This window comes from Mesoplodon bidens (assembly GCF_964165515.1).
Source record: "Mesoplodon bidens genome assembly, chromosome: 5".
Lineage (NCBI taxonomy): Eukaryota > Metazoa > Chordata > Mammalia > Artiodactyla > Ziphiidae > Mesoplodon > Mesoplodon bidens.
In genome coordinates this window covers 115,913,481-115,918,826 of record NC_138161.1, presented here as the reverse complement: position 1 = coordinate 115,918,826, position 5,346 = coordinate 115,913,481, and positions in this window count along the sequence as shown.

Genomic DNA, 5,346 nt, shown 5'->3' with positions numbered 1-5,346 from the left:
GTAGAACTGTATACCTCCATCTCTAATATGACTTTATATAAATTAATCTCATGTTTATTGAAAGTCTTATAGTTTAATTATCCAAATACAGAAATCAATTCCTCAAAATAGTCAAAATACAGAGTATATTTTCTTGTACAACCCTGTCAAGTTTTTCAAAGGTAAAATCATGAAACATGATACTGAGAGCTTGTGTTTAAGGAGCACCATGCGCCAGACACTTTGTTCTTCAGAACAAGCTTGTCACGCAGGAATGTTGTTTCCTAATTTTGACAATGGAGAAAATAAGATTTTAGGAGATCTTCTTAAACTGGTTTTTTAAAACATCTTCTCAAATATTTAGTCAAATGCCAAGTGAATTCAATTCTCTTTGGGAAGAGCTTTACATGGGAATTGGGTGGGACATTACATAACGAGAGAGTCTCCCTAGGAGAGCTAGAAAGGGTCGTCAATAAATACTCGCCAACTTAGTCATATCAAGTCCCAACACGGCAGTTTGATTCCTGGTGAGACTGAAATGCAAAATACATGCAGATGGATACACTGCCCTTGAACCTGATTCAGTATATTCCCTTTTTATTTGTTTGGGTTCCCACTACCTGCCTACACCTCCTTCTACTTTGACACATTTTCACCAATTTTTGGTAAAAATCCTTATTTGATTGGACACTAGCCCTGCAGGTTTTTAAATTTAGGTTTTAGATGGTGATTACTGTATATGGGATTCTAAAATCCACTTTGTGGATTAACTCTGTTAATTCTCGCAAAAACCCACTCAGGTAGGTACTGTTATTATCCGCATTTTTTAGATGAGAAAAATGAGGGCAGAGAAGAGGAATAACTTGCCCAAGGTCACCCAGCCAGTGAGTGATGGTGTCTAGATTTGAATCCAAGCAATCTGGCTCCAGAGTCTGTTCTCACAATGTCCAAGGTTTCACATGCTTAGGGCGTCCTTTGACATTCAGGTGCCCAAGGTGTGGACCCCACAGACCACTGTTCCTCAGGGGGCCCTGGTGCCATGACGTAACATCTGGCTTCCACTGCCTTGTTCAGCCTGTAACTTCTCATCCCCCATCAGCCAGCATGCTTCACACCCAGTTCCACACCAGAGCAACACAAATTCCAGAAACCCAGTTCACACATCCAGATGGTTGACTCTTAAACACACAGGACCCACCTGCTGGCCAGTCTTCCATATTCCTTGTAGCAGGGAAGCCTCTTTGGAAAAGAGCTCTTTGGGTGAATGATGCAGAATTGGAGATTGCTGCCCAGCACGTGGAGTGGAAGGTGGAGGAGGGGGGGAGAGAAGAGACTGCCTAGTGATGCTGCACTGGCTCTTCAGTGCCTGACTCTGCCCTCCTGCACGCACTCTCCACCTTTCTCTGCCCTGCTCTGTGCTCAAGGAGGCTGATCCCAGGGGACTGCATCAGCCATGCTCCCTGGCCAGCTGGCTTCTGAGCAGACCCAGCAATGAGAGGCACTGGCAGGAAACTGGAAGGTGGGAGGAGAGAGAAAACAGAACATCTCTTCCCCTCTCTATTCCTTCCAAGACGGAAAGGGTGGTGACAGCTTCCCGCTGCTGCTGGTCCCTTGGTGCCTCAAGCCCCCGTTTGCTCCCTTGACCCGGATCACCCCTCTATAAGCGATTCGTTTATTAAAGTCTTTTCATTGTACCTTCTGGGTGAACTTAGTTTCATGCTGGAACTCTGATTCGGGTGCCAAAGTGATGCACGTGGGCTGAGCAAGGGGAAGTCAGAAGACCTAGTGAGGAGCAGACCGGGGTGGGTTGGTTTAGAGCTGGCCCTGCACCGAAGTGTAAGTGTCAGATACCCTCCAGAGGTGGTGCTGTCTGGGTCCCACACATGATTTTAAGAGGCTTTACTTACCATCTACCTGTTTTGGTAGTCTGGCGGAACCCCTCCTCCTATATGACAGTGACATTTCCAAGCCTCCAGAGGTCTTCCCTGTGGCTGGCCAGGATGCCATTTATGCTAGGACAGGGCTAGAGAAATCCTCACAAGTGCTTTTTCTTCTGCTATGGCCACAGACATTGCAACAGGCCCTTTCTAGTGTAGAAGTTACATGCACCAATGCCTCAGTTCTGACCCTGGCTCTTCCTCTTGCTAGCCATGTAACCTTGAATAAATAGGTAATCCTTCTAGGCCTCAGCATTCTCATCTGCAAAATGGGGATAATAATGGAGTTGGGGCAAGAACTAAGTGACCTACTACACGTAAAGCTTAGCACAGTGGCTGACACCGGCAAATACTCAAAAAATGTTAATATCTCCACCCTTATGTAGCCACAGGACCTTAACGGTTTACTTCACCTTTCTGTACCTCCATTTCCTTCTCTATATACTGAGAAAATAACACTGACCTCCTGGGTCAGTGATCTCCTGTGTGAAGATCAAAAGGAAGAAAATGTCAATGAAAGCGTTCTAGAAACTGTAGAGCATATTATGAATGCAAGGTCTTTTAAAACATACATAATAATAACTATCACAATTTAAAAACTAGCAGGGGGCCCTGATAAATGTTTCAATAAGCTTACGTACCAATATTTATAATGAGATAGAGGAGAAAATTTAATAATAAGTCCCATGAGAAGGTCTTAGATAAAGAACAAACCATTTTTTAAAGAAAGATCAAGAGAACTTCTGAGAAGTGGATTCCGCTTCATTCTGAGGCTGACAATTTGAAAGTCGCTGCTGAAAAGTAATTTCTACCATAATATCTTATCCAAATTAACTGATCATTAAACCAACGATGAGCAGTGACTAAAGTACACTGGGTCAGATGCTTCGAAATGAGTAAGTCACCCCAGAGAACTGTCAGAGCCACCCCCCCCATCTCCCAAGCATCCAGAGTGGGCCACTCCCCTCTTCAGGGCAGCACACCTCCATGCCCACACCTACCCATTCCTGCCCACACCCAGGACAGCAGACAGCCACGGTCCAGAGTCCATGGCCATGACTCTGTCTGGAAGAGTAGACTCTCAAACCAGACTGTTTTTTTTTCTTGCCATTCATTCTGTACCTTTCCTTCATAATAATAAAGACATTGACTTTGTGGTGAGGGTTTTAACCTCTTGAAACTCAGAGGACCGTCTGTGGACCAGCAGTGTAGCATTACCAATCTTGGGCCCACCCCAGATCCACTGAATGAGAATCTGCATTTTAACACAATCCCAGGTGATTCATATGCTCATTAAAGCTTGAGAAGCACTGTTTTCATCTTTCTGAATCTCATAGTTATCCTGCAAGGTTATTGTGAGGATTAAATGTATTCAAAGTTCTTGGCAAGTAGTAGGTGCTAAGTAAGTTATTCTCATCTTCCTTCACCCAGCACCTGGCCCTGCCATGCCTCTATGCCAGCTCCCTCTGCCTGAGCCCAGCTCCCTGGCCTGGGCTTCTGAACACTGACCTTAACTGGCTTCCTCAGATACTGCCACTTGGCTGACCTCAGCTCTTTCCTTGGAGTCCCTGGCAGGCTCGCTGGAGGCTGTTGCTATACTTCTCAGCACTCCCCGCTGACCTAGACTCTTCCTAAGCCCCACCTCTCTTGGCCTGTCCCTTCTTGTGGACACCAAATAGCCTACAGCAGCATTTACTTTAGTCAAGACGCCATTGCTCAAATGGCCTTGGAACTGCTCCTTGGAATTTGCTTTCACATCCTCACAGGGTGCTGGGCCCGGTGTAAGCACTCAACTAAATCTGCCTTAAGACAGTGCATGAAGAACAAGGGTTTGCTTCATACTAAGCCACAGTATTAGGGTTTATATCTCCATTTGGAGATTTGGTCTCTTTGTTTTTCCTTTTTCTCACTTTTCTTAGCCATCCAAAATTGTGATGCAGAAGGCTGAGACTTAATGTCGACCCAGGAAGAAAGGACCAGTGAGAATGCCTGACCTATTAGGATTCTAGACCCCAAGCCCCTCTGAACGGGAGCCCCTGTGGCTCCTCAGGGTCCAGCCCTACTCACTGTGATTCCACACTGATGCTTGAGGCCAAAATGCCAGATGGTAATTAAGTATTCTGGTCCTGGCCTTGTCTTCTCCACTTAGGTCATCGGAGGCTGATGGTGTCCTGTCCAATCTCCCTCACTAGGCAGTACTTCCCAGCTGCTGCAAGTCCTATGGCTAAATGCGTCTGCCTGTGACCTTCTCTGGACACATCCTTCTTTGGATGAGCTGTCCCACCCAGAAAATTTTTAGATGTGTCACCCCAAGCAGCCAATGACTGATGGATACAGGGGCACAAATCCTGGTCCCCTAGTCTCAAGGTGGAACAACTCTGTAGTGCAACTTACAATCTAGAGTGACCATGGATCAGACCAAGGCTAGAATTTACCTGAGATCACATCCTGCTTCCTTTACTCCCTTACAGACTCCTTTCCAGGGCATCCCTCAATAAACTGTGTGTACCTAAAACTGCTTCAGCTCTGCTTCCGGGGAACCTGACCTAAGACAGTGTTCTTGGGAAGCCCAATATATAACACAAATAAAAGAACTGCTTCATTTGTAGCTGGGTAGAGAGAATGGAACCCTTACTGGCTGGTTCTCGTGAATTTATGGTGACCTGAGAGGAAACTCTCCAGAGGACAGTCTGGAAATCGTAAAATAAACTGGGGAGAGAACATAAGATTGCTGGTCCAGATACACTCCTCCAGGGAAGATTTGTGTCATATTTTAGATTCCACATGTAAGTGATATCATATGCTATTTGTCTTTCTCTGTCGAACTTACTTCACTTAGTATGATAATCTCTAGGTCCATTCATGTTCCTGCAAATGGCATTACTTCATTTTTTTATGGCTGATTAGTATTCCACAGTGTATATATACACATATCTTCTTTATCCATTCATCTGTTGATGGACATTTAGGTTGCTTCCATGTCTTGGCTACTGTAAATAGTGCTGCTATTGGCACACTGGGCTGCATGTATCTTTTCGGATTATAATTTTCTCAAAATATATGCCCAGGAGTGGGATTGCTGGATCATATGGCAACTCTATTTTTAGTTTTTAGCTTCCTTAAAGCTCCATACCGTTTTCCATAATGGCTGCACAAATTTACATTTCCACCAACAGTATAGGAGGGTTCCCTTTTCTCCACGCCCTCTCCAGCATTTGTTATTTGTAGACTTTTTAATGATGGCTATTCTGACTGGGGTGAGGTGATACCTCATTGTGGTTTTGATTTGCATTTCTCTAATAATTAGCAATGAGGAGCATCTTTTCATGTGTTTGTTGGTTATCTGTATGTCTTCTTTGGAGAAAAGTCTATTTAGATCTTCCCCCCATTTTTTGATTGGGTTATTTGTTTTTTGATATTGACCTGCATG